We start from the raw sequence: 9,851 nt of genomic DNA, 5'->3' as shown, positions 1-9,851 counted from the left end.
TGGCTAAATGATGCATACATTCCCTCCCTCTTGAGCCCCCCTCCCACCCAGCCCACCCCACCCTTGTAGGTCATCACAGGGCACCACGCTGAGTGCCCTGTGCTATGCAGCAGCGCCCCACCAGCTATGTTTCACATATGATAGTGCATATATGCCAGTGCTACTCTCTCAACTCACCCCACCCTTTTCTTCCCCCACTGTGTCCACAAGTCCGTTCTCTTCGTCCGTGTCTCTATTCCTGCCCTGGAAAATAGGTTCATCTGCACCGTTTTTCTAGATTCCATATGTTGCGAGCAAAATGACACAAAGACAAGACACACAAAAGACAGACAAAGACACAACTCCGGCAGGAGGAAAAAATTCTGCACAAGCCCCCTTGTGGTTTATTTTTATACCCCAGTAGCTGGACACATACCAAAATCTAAGCAATGCATTCTTCTACCAAATAAGGACAAAAAGCCAAGCACATTTCAATGACGGGAGGAACAAAGGGAGAAATTGACCACAGCATGTTTACTAAGAAGCCTGCCCAGAACTCCAGCCTCTTCCTTATTTTTAAGGAGGGCGTGGTCCCTCGTATGGGAGCGGACCATTAACCTTGGATATTGTGTGCAGGCTTCTTGGCAGAACATCCTGTTTGCCAGCATGCTTGCCCAAGCAGAGAGTCCTGTTTGCAAGCACATCCCTGCTTCCTTAACCATTCTCTCTCGTGGTCACTGCCGGGCTCCTACATTTCCCCCTTCTTTCCGAGAAGCAGTAGCAAACTGTAAGGCGGCAATAATGCGTTGTCTGTCCCTCTCTAGCTGTTGCCTTCTCCGCCAGCACCGGAAGACCAGAATAATAACACAGCATAATAGTATTATGAACAAAGCATTCCCAAAAGTAGTTCCAATTAGAGTAGATACATGCCCAAAAGAATTCAAATTATTCATTCCCTCCCGCAAATCCTTTAACAGATCGGACCCAGTAATGTCAGGTAGCGTTTTGCTAAATGTAGACAAAATTTGCTGCTCTAATTCCATAATTTCCTTGGTTAGGTTTTGATGCCCTTTTAAAGACCATTTCACCTTTTCCCAACCCTCACTCATGTTGAAAGGCACAGGTGTTATACATAATTGAGAGGAGTTCCAATCACATTTCAACACACTTCTTGTGGATAAGACAGTTAATTGATCCCCAAGCCAAGAAACAGTATGTTGAAGATTGAGTACATCAGTTGCAAGTTGGGCATCCAAATCTCGTTGTTGTTGCCATATTAAATGAGAGTCTTTATGCCACTCCCGCACAAAGTCTGCTGTTTGGATTCCTTGATGCAAAGCAAGTCCAGCCACAGCAGCGGTTGCAGTAACTGAAGCCACTGCAAGAACTAAAGCTATGATTACTCCAAGCATGCATCGGGATCGACGAAGCAGTCTGTAGAGCGGTCACCAAATGAGATACAGCAAAAGAGTCTGACCAAGGTCTTGTCAAATTTACAGGTAGCCATACTTCGGTTCGAGTTTTAACAACCATCACTGAAAAATTAGAATTGTGGGTTTGTATTTCAAAATGTTTCCACCATGACTGATTTACACATTGTGTTAAATTACAATGATTACATGATATAGATCCCTCAGTTGCATTCCAAGTCCAATTCCCATACAACAATGCAAAGGGGTATTTTAAACAAGCCATAGCAGAAAAAGATTTATTAATATGCAAGTGAACATGAAAGGGACCTGACCTGTCACTCGTATCCAAAGTATAGTTTCCCGACCATATAGTGAGATTCCCCGAAACTTCCCATAATTTCCAAATATTTCCTTGGAAGTGGGGATACCCTAACAATTGCAACTGCGGGGGAACGAGTGCAAACTGCTGCCATTTTAAGGTTTCATTACTGTTTCCCATTAAAGTACCATTAGTTCGATGCCATTTGAGTGTTTTATTAGACCATTTTTCCAAAATTTGGCTATGATCAGGGCTCCAATCTACAATAAAAAATCCAGAATAGTTCATGACCTTAAAAGGCCAATGACCTCGGCAACTTTCCCATTCCAAAGATTCTAGAGAAGAAATAAAAAATTTAGAAGGGCATAATGGTATAAAGATATCAGGATGGTGACTCATCAGCATTGTAGAGGTGTTGAATCCCCTGGTGGAAACAAGCACAGTAAAGACAGAAGGATGATAATTATTATATTGTATCCCCCAGGTATTATAAGAGTGATGATTGTGCTTTTTTGTAGAGAGGCAAAAGGGATGTCCTCCAATGCACAAGGGGAGGCCCTCCACTGCAACAGTAACATTACTTATGTTACATTGATTATTATGATACAAATGCTCAATTCCTCCACACTTGGGTGGTGGGAAGAATGCAGTTTCATTGGTGCATACCTGTACTTCAGGTTCACCCCAAGAAACAGCTCTCACAAGAGGAGGATTAGGAACATAAGCCCAATAAGTATATTCTATCGCTTGTGCATACATTACCTGACAGGTAACCACAGCCATCATAGCCAATAGCAAATTAGTAGGATTGAGAGGTTGACCAGCATTAAGGAGGGTTTTCTCAGCCTCCTGTGTAAGCTTCTTTAGTTGCCCCCATGTTGGAGGGGATGCAGATCAGGTAGGGAAGGTAAAGCTCCGCTGTGCAGAAAGCTCTTCAAATTTTCACACAAAGCGGTCATCCATGATGAATCTTGATCAACAGAGTTTGTATCCAAAACCTAAAATTATCAACAGATATGAAAGCATAACCTCGTCCTAAATATATCAGTGATGCTGGAACCCAACCTTTTTCTTTATTTTTATACCAAATGAGTGTATTCAAGATCTTCTTATCCTCGTCTTTCCTTCGAAAATGCAATTCTGCTGCTGATAGATTTTCTTTGCTCCAAATATTCAAAAAAATTTAAAGTAAGTAAGGTTTTATTCAAGATATCTTTTGGTTTCATAAATCTCTCCTGTTCCCCCTTTTTTATTTTTTCAATATATTCACATAAAGTATGATTAGCTCTTTCAATGATAGCTTGTCCTTGACTATTATAAGAGATTCCAAAAGTATGAGTTATATGATATTGGGATAAAAAATGAGCTAATTTAGCCGATTGGTAAGCAGATGCGTTATCAGTTTTTAATTCAATTGGTATTCCCATAACTGCAAAGCAAGATAATAAATGAGTAATAACAGCGTCAGCTTTTTCAGAATGTAACGCAGTAGCCCATTGGAAATGTGTACATGTATCTATGGTATGATGAACGCATTTTTGTTGCCCAAAAGATGAAATAAAAATTACACCGATTTGCCATATCTGATTTGCTTGTAGTCCTCTTATATTGACACCTGGTGGGGTAAATGGTAAAGTAAAAGGCGCACATATGGAACAAGAGCGAACAATATTTTGAGCTTGTTCTTGAGTAATAGCATAAGATTTTTTTAATCCTTTAGAGTTAGTATGTTGCAGATGAGGTTCTTGTTTTGCTGCTTCTATAGGATAAAGTAATGCATCAATTGCAGCATTTCCGAAGGACAAGGGTCCAGGAAGGGCGGAATGAGCACGGATATGAGTAAAGAAAACTGATTCTGAACGCCGTAGAAGCAATTGCTGTACCTGATAAAACAATTTATCAATATCTGTCTTAAGAGTTATAGGCAGGGAAACTTGAGGAAGCTGTAGACAAGAAAGAACAGCATATCAAGAATCTGAAATAATGTTAACAGGAATTTGAGGAAAATCTTGCAAAACGAAATAAATAGCCCACAACTCAGCAGGCTGTACAGAGGAGAACGAACGGGGAAGAACTTTAGAACGTTCAAAAGTCCAATATCCAGCGGTGATTTTATTTGCATCAGTAAAAACAGTGGGTCCTTTAACTGGAACATCTGAAATCCGAGATTGAGGTATTATGGGGTTGGCTCGAAGAAAATCAATTAATTTAGATGACGGATAATGATTAGAAAATGATCCAGGAAATGAAGCAAGGGAAATCTGCCAATTTTCATTAAATTGTGAACAAAGATATCTGAGCATTCGTTAATTGAGTAACAAGCTGGTGTGGTTCTTTTCCTGATAATTGTAGAATATGATTGCGACCCTTTTGTATAAGAAAGGCTGATTTATCCATATATGTAGTTAATTTTTTAGAAAAGCTATTAGGTTAAAAAAAAAAAAAATCCATTCTATTAATCCTTTTTCTTGAGCAATCGCACCAGATGGAGAATGAGGGGTATGAAATATTGCCGGGAGCCAGCGAGGGAAATCCTACCCATGGCAAAGGTCAATTGGGGAAGAGGCCTGACAGGCAAAGGCTAATCAGGGCTCGAGGAGCCCCCTGGACTTACCTGAGCATCTACCCCAAAGAAAACTGGAGTCTGACTGCTTTACTATCTTACGCCTCTTACCAAGTCCTCTAATACTTACAGGGGCTTCCCCCCAACCACCTTTCTCTGAAAACATTAATTCAGAGCTGTAGTTTAAAAGTTCTCCTCGGCTTAATAGGAGTGTTCCAATCCAAGCCCCTCTGATAGCTTTCTAACTTGCATGACAAGTTTGTCTGGGCTCTTACAACTATGAGTGTGACTGTTTATAGCCTCCCAGCCATGCAAGGACAGAAAGCCTAATATTCTAAAATACAGGAATCTGTTGAAGAAGTTAAAATCATTAGAGTAGTACTAAAAAAGATTTCATTGTTGAATCAATGCTTGCTGCAGTTTCCTCTATCTATTGTATCCTTGGAAATATATTAATCACATATAGAGAATATAAGTAGTAACCTTTGATTTAACCACATCAGATCTTAAGTTAATAAGTTCCTTTCTTGCAGCTCACTACACCGGTGCCTTATAGGAATGTAACTTTGTTATGTGTCTAGCACCTAACTTTAGGAAAGTCACCTCAAAAGAATATAAGCCTTTTACTTGCTAACTAACCTATTGTTAGGAGAGAGGGCCATAAACTGTTAGCAGGCCCCCTGGCCAGAAGAGGATGTAAACCACCTAAAACTTTTATCACAAGACACACAAAAATAAGCCCTGATCCTGATAAGGGTCAAGACTGCTGACCCCACGCGATTTTGGCGTGACTCTATACCTCCCTTTCTCTGTTTCTTATGCGCATAACTTAGGGTATAAAAGCAACACTGGAAAATAAAGTTTTGGGCCTTGCTCACTGAAGCTTGGTCTCCCCGTGTCGTTCTTTCTCTTTTTCCATCCTTTTCTCTATTCTCCTTTTTCTGGTTGAGATCCTTGGAGCGCTGGGCCCTCTGAGTTTACTTATCTGCCTGGGCTTCTAAGACTCACTCGAGGGGGTGCCCTGGTGGGGTGCCTCCAGTGATTCGAGAGGGCGCCTGCGGCCTACGTAAACAGAGCAAGCCCTGTGCTGGGGTTTTATTGGTTTCCAGCGTAAACCAAGGAATCATCAGCCCCTGTCTCTCTCTCTTTCTCTCTCTCTCTCTGACGCCGACGCCGTTCATCCCGAGGATACCCTGGGTCATATCAAGGCTGGTCCCCGATAAAATATTATGAATGAAATAGGTTGAGATGCAGAAATATATGTTAAAAAACAGTCATTTAATCTTTGTACAACAAATTGAAGCTCTTGCAAAGCCAAGGGGGTTAAGATTCGGGGACTATCTAAAGCTGTGTCTCCTTCTAAAGTAGAAAATAAGTGTCATAATTGATAAGTAGGAATCCCAAGTACCAGGCAAAGCCAATTAATATCTCCTAATAATTTCTGGAAGTCATTTAAAGTTTTTAAATGGTCTCTTCTAATTTGTAATTTTTGAGGCTGGATTTGGTGTTGTTCTAATATGGTTCCTAAATAAGAAATGGGAAAATCCTTTTGAATTTTCTCTGGCGCTATATGCAAGTTATATTGTTTCAAAGCCTCCTGTACTTTTAAGAAGAATTTATCACGTTCAGCAGTACAGGGAGCTGCCAATAAGAGATCATCCATATAATGATAGAGAATATAATTAGGATATTCTTGACGGATAGATTGTAAGGAACGAGCTACAAACTCTCGACATAAGGTAGGACTATTTATCATTCCCTGTGGCAAGACTGTCCAATGGTAGCGTTTAATGGGCTGAGTGTGATTAAGAACAGGAACCGTGAAAGCAAATTTATCTCTATCTTGTAATTGTAAGGGAATAGTAAAAAAACACAATCTTTAAGATCTAATACCATTAAAGACCAATTTTGAGGAATAAGAGCGGGAGAAGGAAGGCCCAATTGTAAAGCTCCCATGGGTTCAATACATTTATTAGCTTCTCTTAAATCAGTCAACATTCTCCATTTTCCAGATTTCTTTCTTATAACAAATACAAGAGAATTCCAAGGGGAAGTAGAATTCCATCATCTATATGGCCAAGTTGAAGTTGTTCCGTTATTAATTGCTCTAAGGCCTCGAGCTTCATTTTTGGTAATGGCCACTGCTCAACCCATTTAGGAGTATTAATTATCCATTTTAATGGGAGTGCTCGAGGAATTTGAGCAGTGGCTATTAGTTTTCCGACGGAATGGTTACAGAGGCTCCCGTGGGAGAGAGACGATCACTTCCCCATATATTAATAGGTATACTAACAATATAAAAAGTGACAAAACCTGTTTTTCCATTATGGAACTGGCATTGTAAAGGATGAGTACTTTTCCAAACATCTGCATTGGAGCCTAATCCTGTCAGCATTAGAGGACTCTTTTCTTTGCTCCAGTCTTGGGGCCATTGTTGGGAGGATATGACTGAAACCTTTGCCCTGGTGTCTATTAACCCTTCAAAGTTCCTTCCTTGTATAGTTAAGGAAAGAACAGGGCGAGAATCCTTGATGAGCATCTCCCAAAATATATGTTGCCCAGTACTTCCAAAACCTCCTGACCTTTCATTAGGAAGAGCAGAAAATGGAAAATAAGATAAAAGAAGTATTTGTGCTATACGTTCTCCAGCCAATAGTGAAATTGTAACAGAAGTAGAGACCATAATTAAAATTTCTCCAGCAAAATCAAAGTCTATTACTCCAGGAATTATGGTTAGGCCTCTTAGAGCGGCACTACTGAGGCCCAATATTAAGCCAAAAGCGCCTTTAGGCAATGGGCCAAATATGTTTGTTCTTAATTTATAAATGCCAACTCCTGGAGACAAAAGAACATTTTCAGCGAGAGGCAAATCAGCAGCAGCACTTCCTGAAGTTGCAGAGCATAAATCTGACACCATTAGAGGTTTGGTTATTCCTGTTGTAGTGGTCATCTCTAAGGTTTGTTGGGAAACAAAGGAGTTACTTGAGGAGTGGGAGGCGTGGTTAATTGCGTCCCCGGCATTGTTCCTAGGCCCAGGGGACTGAGGCCCGCTAAGTAGTTTCCCAAATATGGGTTACCAATAGGATTGCCATATTTATCAGTTTTAGAATGGCATTCATTGGTCCAGTGAAGCCCTTTGCCACATCGGTGGCAAAGCCCAGGGGGGTTATTTTGTTTTGTATATCCTTGTTTTGCCTTCAATTTTTTGCAATCCTTTTTCATATGTCCAGGTTTCCCACAATAGTAACAATTTCCGCCCTTAGAGGGCTTCATAGCTTGAGCCAAGGCAGTAGCAAAAACAGTAGCATTATGTTCAGTTCCTCCCACTCCCGAACAAGCTCTAATATATTCAGCTATAGACGCTCCCTGTCCCCTTAAAGGACCCAAAACACGTTTACATTCCGGGTTTGCATTTTCGCAGGCAAGTGTTTGTAAAAGTATCTCTGAGATTTCATCACGTCCAACAGCCCACTCAACAGCCACCCGCAATCTAGCAAGAAAATCAGGATAAGGTTCATTGGGTCCTTGTAAAGTTTTTGTGAAAGAAGGCTGAGCGTGGCCAGTAGGTACAAAATGGCGCCAAGCCCTAAGAAATACTTGGCGCACCTGTTGTAAATCCTGGTCAGAGTATTGAGCCTGATCTCTTAAGGCTATAAATTTTCCTTCTCCCATCAATTTATCTTCTAAAGGACCAGGAGGGTTCTGTCCCTCATTAGTTTGAGACTGCTTTCGGGCTTCTTCCTCCCACCAACTCCTTAATTGCAACCATTGGGATCCTTCAAGCACAGCCTGGGCTATGGCCTCCCAATCCAAGGGAAGAACCAATTTTGTTTTCCCTACAGAATCGAACATAGCTAATACAAAAGGGGATTGGGGACCATACTGAGTGACAGCAGCTTTAAGATCCTTGAAAAATTTATATTCAAAAGGCAAATATTGAACATTAATCATATTGTTGGGAGCTGCTTGCCGTTGAATTGGAAATAACTGTGGAAGATCTGTAAAACCACCAGAGGGCGCAGGGATATCATCATCATAAAACATGACATGGGAAATGAGAAGGAGCGCCCCTCCCGGCCTACATCTAGAGCCCCATGCAATACCGGAAAAAGAGAAGCATAAGGAGGGGCCGTAGGAGTAGGAACCCTCTTTGTTCCTTCATTCTGTGTTTTCCACCATTGTTGAAAGAGTCGGGTCACTTTATCAACCTCGTCGTTCCCTTCGGATGATGAGGAGGAATCACTAGAACTATCAGATTCAGTGTCCCATTCCCCATCCCTGGAATGCAAAGCGGCCGCGGAAACGTCATTTAAAGCGGAGGCCGCGGAAGTGTCATTTAAAGTGGCGGCATTTGATTCCTTTTGTTTCTCAATAGGGACTTCCTCATAAATTACCTCAGGTTTTATAGATTTAGTTTCACTATCTGTAGAAAGCAATGCAAGTGCTTGAGTGATAGCACTACATAGAGTCCACAATTTCAAAGGAATTATGTTACCCTTCTGATGCTGTTGCCGTAATTCCTTCTGTATTAATTTCCATTCCTCTAAGTTTAATTGTACTTTAGGTTGGCACTTAAACCAACAAAAATGCTGCTCCACAAGGCAAAATAACTCCGATAAATGGCGACTAGATGCCTTTACCCCGATGAAGTGGAGAAGTCCTTTGACTAACTCCATGTATTGTGCTTTGCTGATGGAGAAGTCCCCATAATTTTCCCGAAAGTTCCCCTGCCTTGGACCTACAATCCCGGAGGGGTACTTACCCTTTCGGTTTTGCTCGTACCCCACTTTGGGCGCCAGATGTTGCCAGTGAAATGACACAAAGACAAAACACACAAAAGACAGACAAAGACACAACTCCGGCCGAGGGGAAAAAATTCTGCGCAAGCCCCCTTGCGGTTTATTTTTATACCCCGGTAGCTGGACACATACCAAAATCTAAGCAATGCATTCTTCTAACAAATAAGGACAAAAAGCCAAGCACATTCCAAGGACCGGAGGAACAAAGGGAGAAAGTGACCACAGCATGTTTACTAAGAAGCCTGCCCAGAACTCCAGCCTCTTCCTTATTTTTAAGGAGGGCGTGGTCCCTCCCATGCGAGCAGACCATTAACCTTGGATATTGTGTGCAGGCTTCTTGGCAGAACATCCTGTTTGCAAGCATGCTCTGCCCAAGCAGAGAGTCCTGTTTGCAGGCACATTCCCGCTTCCTTAACCATTCTCTCTCGTGGTCACTGCCGGGCTCCTACACCATAGGCATGCATTGATATACAATGTTTGTTTTACTCTTTTTGACTTACTTCACTCTGTATGACAGGCATTTTTTCCATCCACAAATGACCCAATTTCATTGTTTTTTAAGTCTGAGTAATATCCATGTTATATATGGAGTCTTCTTTATCCATTCACCTATTGATGGACACTTAGTCTTGACTGCAAGGTCTCAAATGCCCGTGGTTAAGAATGAGGCCATATTATGTTAATATTCAGTCCTGCTTGCTGCTTCTCACCTGTTCAGCACAGACATCCTCCTCTCTTGCAGCTCTGCCCTCGGGGACTTCTTGATGCACAGTGTATAG

The 9,851-nt window shown here is 41.5% G+C and overlaps 1 long non-coding RNA gene across 1 annotated transcript; it reads right to left on the bottom strand.

The window, feature by feature from the left end:
* Positions 1–387: 387 nt before the first annotated feature.
* On the bottom strand, positions 388–9,120 carry LOC129561011 (uncharacterized). Its single transcript, XR_008686906.2, has 3 exons — positions 9,036–9,120; positions 2,473–2,708; positions 388–1,514 (listed from the first exon to the last, which is right to left on the bottom strand). It is a non-coding gene; the product is annotated as an uncharacterized LOC129561011 (long non-coding RNA).
* Positions 9,121–9,851: the final 731 nt, after the last annotated feature.

This window comes from Moschus berezovskii, chromosome 10, assembly GCF_049115385.1.
Source record: "Moschus berezovskii isolate FMDL1 chromosome 10, NW_MosBer_1.0, whole genome shotgun sequence".
Lineage (NCBI taxonomy): Eukaryota > Metazoa > Chordata > Mammalia > Artiodactyla > Moschidae > Moschus > Moschus berezovskii.
Note: the sequence above shows the minus strand (reverse complement) of the source record. Positions and strands in the feature narration are given on the sequence as shown.